Genomic DNA, 14,198 nt, shown 5'->3' on the forward strand with positions numbered 1-14,198 from the left:
TCTCATGACTGCCTGTACATCTCACTGCTAGTGAATATTGAGCTGAATGATAAGTGCCAAAGAAATCTTGCAAAAGTAGTTTTACAAGTAGAGCATATAATCACCAGCTTCTTACAGGAAAAATGCAGCTCTTTCTGCTCATGCGTCCTGTCCCAGAGCTACTTTTTTTTTTTTTTTAAAGATTTTATTTATTTATTTGACAGATAGAGAGACAGCCAGTGAGAGAGGGAACACAAGCAAGGGGAGTGGGAGAGGAAGAAGCAGGCTCCCAGTGGAGCAGGGAGCCTGATGTGGGGCTCGATCCCAGAACCCTGGGATCATGCCCTGAGCCGAACGCAGACACTTAACGACTGAGCCACCCAGGCACCCCTGTCCCTGAGCTACTTAAATAAACTTACTAATTTGTTAAACAACATAAAACATCTCAAGAATTCTTTCTTGACCATCACACTCAACAATCCCACAACAAATGTACCAGCAGTCGACTGGGCAAAATATGATTAGGTGCAAAGATGTGCATGCAGTAGAGGGGCGGAGTGCTGCATTTGGGGTTGGGGAGGCAACGAAATATGCCTGAGGCCTTCGTGGTGCACTCTCCACTCTTGCCCCCACCCATGAAAGGCCATAAGTATATTTTTAAAAAACTTTAGCCAGGGCATCTGGGTGGCTCAGTCAGTTAAGAGTCTGTCTTTGGGTCAAGCGTCTGCCTTCCGCTGGGGTCATGATCTCAGGGCCCTTATATCAACATTAAACATAAAACTTTTATCTATATGAGTTTTTTAGCCAAATAATTTTGTTATCTCTTATAAGATCTATCAACAAAAAAATAATGGCTTAAAAGAATGACTGAATTTGTTTAATGTTTCATAAAGTTTTTGTAAGTAATCTCAATATAATTGTTAAAAACAAGTGGATTAAATAAAAAGATTCAGGTAGGGGGTCAGGGCCCTCTCCAACAATAGTTCCCCCAGTTTTTTTTGGCAACTTAAAAACTTAAAAATTTTGCTAAGTTAAATGAGAGTTAAGCTAAATTCATTAAACATTTTAGATTATGTCCAAATAAGACAAAATACTAGAACACTAATTGCTGAACATAGGTTTATCTACTTTTGGCTTTCTATTAAAGAGAAATTAAAATTATTTGGATATGTTAATGTTACTTTAAGATAAATTAAAAAGACATATGCTTCTAAAAATTTTAAATATTCATTAATTTGCAAATGTAAAATATTACAAGACAGACTGATCACAATTGCTTACTTAGTTTTCAGTATGTCGGGGAGGAAGAATTTCGTTTACCCTTCAAGGTCCTTTTAGCTGAACTAAGAACCAAATTGACATGTGACACATAAACAGGAGAAAATCTAATTTAATGGTAGATGTACATGCAATACACACAGACATGGAAATTCCAAAGACAGTGAGGCAGCATGATGTGTATATAAGCTAAGGAGAGGGGTAGGGTCTGAGGATACAAGGGAGAAAGACCATTAGCAGGAAGGTGAGAAGAGATGTTTGGAAACAAAGGTTGCCCTGTGATGTAAGTAAGTTACTTAGGTAAAGAGACTCTGTTAATAGCTCTCTTCCTAGTGCAAGCAGGCAGTTGAGGGGGACCTAAACAGCTTTTCCTGAATCTTCTGGGTTTTAATTGCTTTTAACTCAAAATAATGTTCATGCCTATCTTAGGGTGACCTTCCCTTGGCCCCTACAATTAGAAACCATCTATAAAGAACTTATCAAACTGAACACTTAAGGAACAAATAATCCAAGAAATGGGCAGAAGACATGAACAGGCATTTCTCCAAAGAAGACATCCAAATGGCCAGCAGACACATGAAAAAGTGCTCAACGTCACTGGCCATCAGGGAAATACAAATCAAAACCACGAGATACCACCTCACACCAGTCAGAATGGCTAAAATTAACAAGTCAGGAAATGACAGATGTTGGCGAGGATGTGGAGAACAGGGAGCCCTCCTACACTGTTGGTGGGAATGCAAGCTGGTGCAGCCACTCTGGAAAACAGTATAGAGGTTCCTCAAAAAGTTGAAAATAGAGTTACTCTATGACCCAGCAACTGCACTACTGGGTATTTACCACAAAGATACAAATGTAATGATCCAAAGGGGCACCTGCACACCAATGTTTATAGCAGCAATGTCCACAATAGCCAAACTATGGAAAGAGCCTGGATGTCCATCAACAAATGAATGGATAAAGATGTGGTAGATGTATGCAATGGAATATTATGCAGCCATTAAAAAATGAAATCTTGCCATTTGCAACTATGTAGATGGAACTAGACGGTAATATGCTAAGCGAAATAAATCAGTCAGAGAAAGACAGTTATCATGTGATCTCACTGATATGAGTTTGAGAAACAAGGCAGAGGATCATAGGGGAAGAGAGGAAAAAATGAAACAAGACGAAACCAGAGAGGGAGACTCTTAATCTCAGGAATAAAACTGAGGGTTGCTGGAGTGGAGGGGGGTGGGAGGGATAGAGTGGCTGGGTGATGGACATTGGGGAGGGTATGTGTTGTGGTGAGCGCTGTGTATTGTGTAAGACAGGTGAATCACAGACCTGTACTCCTGAAACAAATAATGCATTATATGTTAATTATAAAAAATAAATAAATAAAATTGAAAAATTGGGGCTTAAAAAAAAAGAAACCAAGGTTTCTAAGGGTCAAAAATTCTAATTAATATGTAATTAAAACTACTAAAAATAATAAGAGAAACGTCTCCCTATGCCAGGAAAATGAGATATATTTTCAGTAATAATAACAGTAATGATAATTTAGACGCTGCTTTGAGGTAACAAGCTTGAACAATGAAAACTTGAGTAAGTCAAAGGGCCCACAAGGACTGCTGAGCTCAATGCAAACATGCAATGCAAACAGGCTCGTCACGTGACCCACTTCAAAATTGCCGTAGGCCCTAACTGATCAATGACCAGACACAGTTCCTGGTTACCAGAAAAGGGAAAATTCCATACGTTCTCATACCTACTCACTCTGCCCTATAACTGGCCCCTCATCACTGTCTTGTCACAGACAGTCTCTCCTTTGCTGTCCTGCCCACTACTCCCTTGCAGTGTATTCAGTAAACTTCTATCTCTTTTCTTCTGCTTTGGGTGAATCCTTTCACCACCAGCCTCACCAGCCCCCACCTAATTGGGATGCCCCACAAATAATACTAATAGTAGTAGTAATAATAATAATAACAACAATAATAATAATGATAACTTTGTCCTAAAATGAGGTCGGTTTGAAATGAAAACACAATGTAACTGTGATCCCAGCAGCTTAAAGGCTGCATATTTCTAACTCACTGACCTGGGCCCTCTAGCCTATAGCTTGACTAATTAGAGCTGCTTTGAGATTTCAGCAGAACACTGACCCTGGGGAAACAAGGAACAAGGTATTCCTGGAAGATCAAGCTTGACCACATTAGTAAACAACCTTTTCTAATGCCAGCAAGTCCACTTGAGATCACACTGAGAGTATTTCCCCAGCACGTTGACCCTAACACTTCGCAGTGCCTTCCTCTTAAAAACCCTCTGCTTGGTCGGGGACTTGGAGACGGTTTTTGGACATTAGTCCACCATCTTGCCAGGTTGCCTGGCCTCATGAATAAAGCAACCTTTCCTTCTTCTTCTTTTTTTTTAATGTATTCGTATTTTTAGAGAGAGAGCTAGTGACCACATGAGCAGGGGGAGGGGCCGAGGGAGAGAGAATCCTAGGCAGACTCTGCACTCAGTGTGGAGCCCCACAAAAGGCTTGAACTCAGGACCCTGAGATCATGACCTGACCCAAAACTGAGTCAGTTGCTTAACCGACTGAGCCACCCAGGTACCCCTAGCCACCTCTTCTTTCTGACTAACACTTGTCTCTCAACTATTGGCTTTCAAGGGTTGAGCAGCCGAAGTTGCATTTTAGTAACAATAAGACAAAATCAGAATATAGAAAACAAAAGTCAGAGGTTTATTTAAAAAAAAAATCTTAAAAATTTTAATGTGTGGTCAAGTTGGCTAAGATTAAAATAAATTTAATTAAAAAATAAGTTTTAATATGAAAATTAAGCTTGTGCAAAGTTAAAATTTGATCTTATCTCTGCTAAAAGAACAAAGTTTTCTTGGACTTTTAGTCTGCTTTTGATAAGGTTTTATAAGTTTCTTTACCTTTTAAGTATCAAGTTTCATAATGATCCATGATCCTATTTAGATAAATGCTTGAAAACCTTTTTTTTTCACATTTTTGGCAAACTTCCCCAAATGAAAATTTTTAAAGATTTTATTTATTTGAGAGAGAGAGTGCGAGCATGAGAGGGGGGAGGGTCAGAGGGAGAAGCAGACTCCCCACTGAGCAGGGAGCCCTATGAGATGGGGGACCCTATCTCCGGGACTCCGGGATCATGACCTGAGCTGAAGGCAGTCACTTAACCAACTGAACCACCGAGGCACCCCCAACCCCAAATCAAATTTAAAAAAAAAAATTTTTTTTGACCTGAAATATTCCAAAAGAGCTGTAAAACTTATTAGGCTTATTTGCGATGTAAATTGCATATAAAATATTGTCAAATAAATAGTATTAAGCCTTCTTTATATTTGTAAGATTGTGGCACATGTACATAAGGTCCATTCTGCACAAATGGCCCCTTATTACCACACTTTTGCCATCGTAATGTCCTCGTGATATGGCAACAGTCTGCATCTGAAAAAAGTTAGCATTAAAATAGACACATAGTGGTTAGAAATTCAATAAACAGTCAGGACTATGAGAAGCCCAAGACAGCTGCTTGCTTCTTTCTGGCTCCTTGACAAACCCCATTTTTCAGTTTTCGTATTCCGTCACTCACCATAGTATATTAAGATGACTCAGATTATGAATAGACGTTACTGTAGAGACTTCTATAGAATTTTAACACCTGCAACTGGACTTTATTAAGCTCCCACTTAGTAGGAGTTATCAATATGTAGTTGTCGTTGTATATGTGTTTTTCCGGATGGGTTAAAACCTTTCCTTGCTACAAGGCTGATGCCCTCACAGTAAAACAAAACAAAACAAAACAAAAAAACTGTTAAAAAAAATGTCTCCTACTTGGGTTATACTTTCCATCATCTCCAGGAATCAAGGCACCCACTTCACTGGACAAATCATAGGAGCCTTAACAAAACCTTACAAAATTCTAGAAATTCTGTCAGTATACAGCCTTCTACGGATGCCTGCTGTCTTATGCTAATATGACCAGCTGCTCTAAGTTGCTAATGTTTTATCCTCAAGCCTGTCATTAACAGGTTAAGAAGCCTTCCTGGATCCTAATGAAAAGAAACCCATCTGTTATAGTCTAGAGCCTGATAATTTGGTACTGTAAAACTTCATCAGAGGAAAACAGCCGTTAAAGGGATTCTCCCAAGTGCTCTGGATCACCGACACTGCTGCAAAATGAAAAGATGCTAGAGACCTCTAAATGCAATTGCCCAGGAAGAAAAGTAGCTGACATCCACGTGTAGGCTACTTCCACCCAAGACGCCAGATCGAGACATTATACTTTAAGCATAAAACCCTTTTTCCTTCCACTCCTGTCCTTTTCTGGCACTGGCCCAAAAGGATGGCACCCTCATCTGTATCTCCCACCTCACTGCTAAGGAAAGATAACCTCTTTTATTTCAGGCTAGGAAAAAATCCAAGTGTGCCTCTAATTTTTCACAAGCAAAGGAAGACCTCTTGTAACGGAACAAGTGTGAGTTTGCTCCTTCGGTGAGTCACAAAGAGAAACTATACCAGGTGGAGTTGTCACATATAATAAGCTTTATTTGCAGTAACTAAGGAGATCACGGGCATCCTTTATGTAGAGGTGGGCGTGAAGTTGTGTGTGCACCTGAAGGAAACATGCCTATGCATACATGGTATGTTATGTCAATGAGGCTTATGCTCTCCTTGGGCAGAGATTTGGGCATTTTAATGAGGTAAAGGTAATGGTCATTACTCCATGGGTCACTCCATGGTCCATTTGCACAGGTGTGAGGTGGGGGGTTGAACCTGAACTGCTCTGGGTGGTCTGGGCCAGCTGGAGGTCTTGTCAGGCAGTCATTATTGCTTAAAGGGCAGTTTCAGTTTCCAGCTGGGATGCTATGCCCCTCAGGTCTCTTGCCTGAGTTAAAAGATAAGCTGGAAAGAAGAGCTTAAGGGAAAATGTGGGACAAAGGTTGGTGGGTAAAAGCAGGTGGGCAGTAAAAGTCAGGTCTTGGGGTCTAGCTGGTGACAGTCTCATTGGTCACTCTTTCTCAACTGACACTGTTAAGTTAAAAAGGACACTTCTTTTGGCAGGTCCCTATTTCCCTGGTTAGGGATAAAAGCAAATGAAGCTTTGATCAAAAACGTCTCCTTAATTCTTAAAATCATTACAAAGTCTGCTGCTAAAGCAATAGCCGCCCAACAAAAATCCTTAGACTCTCTGGTTAAAATTGTCCTTAATAAGAGACTAGCTCTTGATTATGTTTTAGCTGATCAAGGAGGTGTCTGTGCAGTGTCCCACACCAGCTGTGAGGCCTGGGTTTACCCTCCTGGGGAAGTTAAAACTGGCTTAAAAAAGTAAACTCTTTCCATGGGGGTCTCTCTTTGGCTTATTTGATTTTGATTGGTTTAGGTCCTGGGGACCACGGCTCTAAAGTACACTCCAAATATTGGGAATTGCCCTGCTTATAGTAATCCTAGTAATCTCCCTGGTGCATTGTATTCTCTCAGAAGCCTTAAAGATGTTTATAGCTGCTAACCGCCAAGCAAATGATCTCCCTAAGACTGGAACATCTAAGGAATGAGGAAAATACCCAACTTAGAGAAGGTGAACCGGAAACCGCGTATATCACAAGGCTAAGTAAAAAAGTGAAGAGGTGTGGATACCACACAAATGAGCAACTAGACCTGGGAACTGCAGAGCCGTAGCTGAGAGTGGTACTAATGCCTGCAAATCTGATCACATCACAGACTGAGATGTGATCAAGAGGGGAAAATGGTTACAAAAAGAGAGAGAGGGAGAGAGAATCGCAGGCTCCAAATGGTGTCACTTAGAGTTCCCAAACCAGAGTTTAATACCCCATCTAATTGCAGTTTCGACCTCTCCAAGAAATGTGGCCTTCACCAATCAGTCAGGAAATGTTTCTTTCCATCAGTGCCAAGGAGTCTGTCACCTGGGTCCTCTCCATCCCCCAAAGAAAGATGAGGTAATCTGCATGAGAAGATCCCTTGCTTTTCCCCTAGCAAACAGCTTCCTCTGGAACAATCCTTTTCTTTTGCTAGTAACTTGTTCTTGTCCCCACCCTCTGTCTATGAAAACCTTCCATTTTGTACACCTTCTCAGAGCGCCTCCCTGCTTGCTAGATGGGGTGCTTGCTCTCTGACCCATGAGTCATTTACTAAAGCCAATTAGATCTTCAAATTCATTTGGTTGAATTGTGTTATTTAACAGGTCTGAGGACAACCAGAGCTGGCAAAATCCTGCTGTAGTCACTGACATTAAGGAATTTGTTCTGCCAGGTTTATGATGAAATATGGACAGATTATATTTATCTCTTTATGTAAATTAAATTAGAGTTCATTTTTCCCCCTGAGAACACATAATAGAGACTTTTCCAAAAACCTTAAAAAGGAAAATGACACTTTGAAATCTTTAGCTGTGTTAAAAGTTAAACTGAGGCATATTAAATATTTTCAGGGTTTATTTGAGCAGAAATCAATTTGAATCGGGCAGCAGCATCCAGTCTAGCAGATAGAAAGAAGCACCAAGGAGCTGTACAGAATGAAAGACTTTCATAGGCAGAAAGGAGCAGGAACTAGGAATTTATCGTGGCGAGAAAGCGGATTGCTTATTGCAAAGTTACTTTCCTTTAGGAGACAGCAGAGGTCTCCCAGGCAGATGACATAACTAGTCTCATCAGGTGATCTGTGATTGAGCTGGTTTAAGATTCCAGTTCTGGGAGAGCCAAAAATGTATTTAAGTCTGGTGTGGTGACCTGGGGCTTAAATGACTGTTTGGGGACTGTTGTCTTGTTTTTAACAGCTGTTAATAAAAATTAATGCTTTTAAACGTGATTTTTTATCTAGTACCTTAAATGAGCAGTTTAGAAAAAATAAAGATGAAGGTAAGTGAATAAATTTAGAGATGTCATTTTCATAAGATAATTCAAAACATGTTGATAGGAAATTTATAGGAAGGCCAAAGACTAGGGCAATAATTTTAAAATAACTTGATTCACTGGAATTTTTTTAAAGATTATTTATTTGAGAGAGAGAGAGAGCGAGCACGCATGCATGGGGGTGGGGGAGGGGGAAGCAGGCTCCCCACCGAGCAGGGAGCTTGAGGTGGGGCTCCATCCCAGGACCCTGGGATCATGACCTGAGCCAAAGGCAGACGCCTAACCGACTGAGCCACCCGGGCACCCCTCATTTAGTTTCTTTTACCTCACCATGGAAGTCTATTTAAGGAACCAAGTTAAGGTTGGTGAATATATGTAACCAAGGCACTAATAACAAAAATAATATTTCTTCTGGCACATAAATACTTAGGGGCTGCTATTATTTCCCATAGTGCTTTACAACTTATAGATCTCTTCATATGTTTTATGATGTGTTTGATTCTCACTCACAAGAATTATGTCAAGCAGTGGGTCCAGTATTATCATCTTCCTGCTTCTTTTCCTGATGAAAAAAAACAGAGGCACACAGAGGTTAAGTGCCTTAATTCAAATCTCATAACTGATACAGTTGACATCTGTTGCTTTGGTTGGGCCAATTTCCTTCCTCCTTTTGGTAACAGGACTCTGATTATCCTTTAAGGAACTACTCCTGTGTCTTTCTAGAACTCCTAACAGGACTGCCGATCAAGGGGCTCTATTCTGCATTACATGTGCCCCACACTGGCCCATCAGGATCTTCTATGTCCTCTGGACACAGAGACTGGTATACAGGGAGGTATTATGATTAAAGTAATTTAAGGTGCTTTTTGTTTTACGAGAGTGAAATAAGTGAATTCTAGGAGTGAGTTGGCCTCACTTGAGAACTGTAAGAACTATGAAAAGCTGTTTTCCAGAGAGAGCTGCTGGAGTGAAGCCAATATGAAGGAAAGTCCAGTGGAGAATGAGAGAAAAAGAGAGAGAGAGGGAGAGGGAGAGAGCAAATGAGAGAAAGATATTCCAGATCTTTCATTTGAGGAAATGGATATAGCTATCCCTGAAGCCAGAGCAACTCCTGGATTTTCAAGTTCAGTGAGTTAATAAATTCCTTGTTTGGCTTAGACAAGTTTGAACTAATTCACTTGCAATAAAAAAAAAATCCTAATACAGCTAATCAAAGTCTTAGTTATGATTGAAACACATCTTTCGACATCAAATCCTTTGCTATTTCCACTGCTGCATGTTTCAAAAACGTCTCCCTACCCATAAATGTCAAAAAGGATCAGGTGCTGTTGTGGGAGACTTGAGAACCTCCCCCTTTTCAAGGAGACAACCTGCCCTCTGTCTTGGTTCTGTTCAAGTTTTCATCTTTTTAAAATGTATTTATTCATGAGAGATGGAGAAAGACAGAGAGGCAGAGGCAGAGGGAGAAGCAGGCTTGCCGTGGAGCAGGGATCCTGATGCAGGACTTAATCCCAGGACCCTGGGACCAGGACCTGAGCCAAAGGCAGATGCTTAACTGACTGAGCCACCCAGGTGCCCAAGTTTTCTTTCTTTCTTTCTTCTTTCTTTCTTTCTTTCTTTCTTTCTTTCTTTCTTTCTTTCTTTCTTTCTTTCTTTCTTTCTCTTTCTTCCTTCCTTCCTTCCTTCCTTCCTTCCTTCCTTCTTTCTTTCTTTCTTTCTTTCTTTCTTTCTTTCTTTCTTTCTTTCTTCTTTCTTTCTTTTGATTTTATTTATTTATTTGAGAGGGAGAGAGAGCATTAGCAGGGAGGGGCAGAAGGAGAGGGAGAGGGGCAAGCAGATTCCCCATTGTGGAGAGCTGACGCAATGCAGGGCTGGATCCCAAGATCTGGAGATCATGACCTGAGCCAAAGTCAGACACTTAACCGACTAAGCCACCCAGGTGCCCCTCAAGTTTTCATTTTTAAAATAATATCAAGAGGATGAGAAGACAAGCCACAGACTGGAGGGGAGAAGATATTTGCAAAAGACGTATCTGATAAAGGATTGTTATCCAAAATAGGCAAAGAACTCTTAAAACTCAGCAAGAAAACAAACCACCTGATTAAAAAATAGGCAAAAGATCTGAATAGACCTTTCATCAAATAAGATAAACAGAAGCAAATAAGCATATGAAAAGATCCACATCATATGTTATCAGGAAATACAAATTGAAACAACTATGAGATACCACTACCCACCTGTTAGAAGGCCCAGATCCAGAACACTGACATCGCTGCATGCTTGTGAGGATGTGGAGAATAGAAACTCATTCATTGCCAGTGGAAATGCAAAATGGTACAGACACTTTGGGAGACAGTTTGGCAGTTTCTTAAAAAACTAAACACACTCTTACCCTGCAACCCAGTAGTCTTGCTCCTTGGTATTTACCCAAAGGAGTTGACGACTTATGTCTACACAAAAATCTGTACACAGATACCAGCTTTTTTTTTTTTTTAAAGATTTTTATTTATTTATTTGACAGAGATAGAGACAGCCAATGAGAGAGGGAACACAAGCAGGGGGAGTGGGAGAGGAAGAAGCAGGCTCATAGCGGAGGAGCGTGATGTGGGGCTCGATCCCAGAACCCCGGGATCACGCCCTGAGCCGAAGGCAGAGGCTTAACCGCTGTGCCACCCAGGCGCCCCACGGTTACCAGCTTTATTCACGATTGCCAAAACTTGGAGGCAACCAAGATGTCCTTCAGGAGGTGAGTGGATAAACTGTGATACCTCTGAAACTGGTTAAAGTTGAACAAAAATCAAAATGGCTGCACGAATGCTACAGGAAAGCTCCATTTTAAAATAATCTTTTCCCTCCCTTCTGCAAACCTCCCCTCCCCCCTTCTTAGCCTCTTGTTTCAGGAAGCCGGTACCACCCCTAAAGACCGGTAGAAGGAGGCTAGTAGCATTGCAATTCCTGTCCAAACTGGCTAGATGTGTTTCCCTATAACAGCCTCAGCCCCTGCCTCCAGGCCGGCTTGCAGTTTTTGAAGGCCATAGCCTGCCTCAGCCTTCTTGGCCAGGCCGAGCAATAAAGCTATTGTTCCGCTTTATTCCAAACTCTGTCTTCGCTTTATATTTTCGCTCTGAAGCACGGAGGCTGGTTTTGGACAACACATCTAGACAATGGAATATTACTCTCTGCCAAAAAGAAATGAGTCACCAAGCCACAAAAAGACAATGGAGGAAACTTAGATGCATATGACCGAGTGAAAGAAGCCAATCTGAAAATGCTGATACTGTATGATTCCAAATATATGACATTCTGAAAAAGATAGGGTAAAAAGATCAGTGATTGCCAGGGTTTGGGGGAGGGACGGATGGACAGGCAGGCACAGAGGATTTTTAGGGCAGTGAAACTCCTCTGTATGATACTAATAGTGGTGGATAGGTGTCATTATACATTTGTGCAGTCCCACAGAATCTACAGCACAAACAGTGAACCTTAAGGAAAACTATTGGGGGGGTGGGTAGGAGGTATAGAGGAAATCTCTATACTTTACCCCTAATTTTGCTGTGAACCTAAAGTTGCTCTAAAAAATAGTCTAGGGGTGCCTGGTGGGCTCAGTGTGTGTGACTTGATCTTGGGGTTGTGACTCTGAGCCTCATGCTGGGTATAGAGATTACTTCAAAATAAAATCTTTAAAAATAAATAAATAAAAATAAAGTATAGTCTATTTAAGACATTTCAAAAACCATTGCTTTTGACCTCTGCATATATTTTACAAACCTTTTGGTGGCAAGGTTAAGAGAATGTGTTGGTGAAATAATCCACGTAAAAATATGGGTTTTTTGCATAGTGCAAGGAAGGAATTATTAACCTTAAAAAGAAAACTTTTTTACCAGCAAAACCATTTTACCAGCAAAAATGGGTTTATGCAAGAATAACAAAGAATTGCAACTGGAGGCATACACCCTACAGCAAAACCACAGGCAAATCCTACAAAGAAGAATGTTACTTTATGGAGGAGGAGGAGGAAGTTGGAAGGGGTTGTTTTGAATAAAAGTCCCTTGGAGAAAAGCAAAAGTTCAGTGTGATGAGTTTCTCATTGGCTGAATTACAGAGGGAGTTGATTTCTTATAGGAGATGCAATGTACATTTTTCTCTGTTGGGGCGTGTAATTGATGATTCTTCCTGTTGAAGATTCTTCTGTTGGGATCTGTAATTGACAATTCTTCCTGTAATCGAGTAGTAATGTTCTCCTCTTCTAGCCTCCTGACTCTATTTAAAAGTGAGTTTTTCCTTAATTAATTTACACAGAATGATGGGAAATGTAGCAGAGTTGCATTGAGTGGAAGTATTTTAGCCCTTTGCGAATGTAAAAGAATATTTCTCATGTAAATATGTAAGAGAAAAGTGGTTAAAATTGCTTGAGCGACACTTTTAGATTGGTTAACCATAGTTAAAATGGTAAACTGTTTTTCCTTAGTATCCCAACTTCTCTGATTTTCTATCTTCAGTTCCTTCTTTCCTTTCTTTTTCTGAAAGATTTTATTTATTTCAAAGTAATCTCTATACCCACTGTGGGGCTCGAACTCAAAACCCTGAGATCAAGAATCCCATGCTCTACCAACTGAGCCAGCCAGGCACTCCTCCTTCTTTCCTTTTTTTATTATTTTGTGAGCACATACCTTGTGTGTGTTCATATTTGCAACACTTTAATCCACTAGAAGCATAAAGTCATGGGGCGCCTGGGTGGTGCAGTCGTTAAGCGTCTGCCTTCGGCTCAGGGCGTGATCCCGGGGTTCTGGGATCGAGCCCCACATCAGGCTCCTCCGCTAGGAGCCTGCTTCTTCCTCTCCCACTCCCCCTGCTGTGTTCCCTCTCTCGCTGGCTGTCTCTGTCAAATAAATAAATAAAATCTTAAAAAAAAAAAAAAAGAAGCATAAAGTCATGGGTTGTAATGTCTTTCTCCTGTTTATCTTTTTATCTTCCCCTTTACCATCCTTTTTCTCTGCAGGCCCTGGAACCTACATCTTTTTCACTCAGATTTTTTTTTTTTTTTAGATTTTATTTATTTATTTGAGAGAGAGACTGGGGGGGGGGAGCATGAGGTAGGGGGACAGAGGGAAGGGAGCAGCAGACTCCCTGTTGAGTAGGGAGTCCGTTGTGGGGCTCGATCTCAGGTTCCTAAGATCATGATTTGAGCAGAAGGCAGATAAGGCAAGACACTTAACCAACTGAGCCACCCAGGTGTCCCCTCACTCAAATCTTTTTGTCCCCCTTCCTCCATTCTTTTGTTTTTGGAAAAGGATGGTGAAAAATAAAGGGGAAGGTGAAGAAAATCCTGTGAGAGAAGTAGGTCAAACTGGGAGTAGACTTATCAATCTCAGCACATTCTAAATATGAGAAATTCTGATCAATAAAAGGAATAGAAAATCTTCATGTATTAACATTTTTTTCTTTACTTGAATCCTCTATCTACCTACTCCTTTTCAGTTAGAAAAAATAAAGGATATAGGAAAATTTAAGGAAAACCACAAAATTGAGGTGAATAAATGGCTTTGATGGATTTATTACATTATATTTGCTCCTTTAGGATTTCAAGGACTAATGGGCTTGTTTTCCTTTTGCTATGAATATATACAGTATTTAACTCTTTCTGGACATCGTTTATTTGGACTAACTTCTTCAGAGCTATATGACTATACTTTGTGTTATCTTTTGTTTTCTTAAGTTATTTTGGCCTAAAAGACTATATGACACCTTTTCCTGTTAGGTTCTTCTATTAACTGTTGAATCTGTGTTAGTTTTGTTTTCCCAAAAGGTAGCATCTTGAAGTCCTTGAGTCTGAAGTATTTGTTTTGCTACTTGTGGTGTTTTTTTCCTGTTGGAAGGCTTTACTATTTTTTCTCTGCATATTACATTTGACCTGACCTTCAAGGTTTGGCTTAAGTTCATTTCCTCTTTTAAGTTTTAAAAAAATTCCTCTAGTTACTTCTCAATTGTGCACTATACAACTGTGGTTGGCTGAATAACGGCCCCGCCCCCAAAGGCGTCCACTTTCAATTCCCCAGAATCTA

Source organism: Ursus arctos, unplaced genomic scaffold (genome assembly GCF_023065955.2).
Source record: "Ursus arctos isolate Adak ecotype North America unplaced genomic scaffold, UrsArc2.0 scaffold_36, whole genome shotgun sequence".
In the NCBI taxonomy this organism is placed as follows: Eukaryota; Metazoa; Chordata; class Mammalia; order Carnivora; family Ursidae; genus Ursus; species Ursus arctos.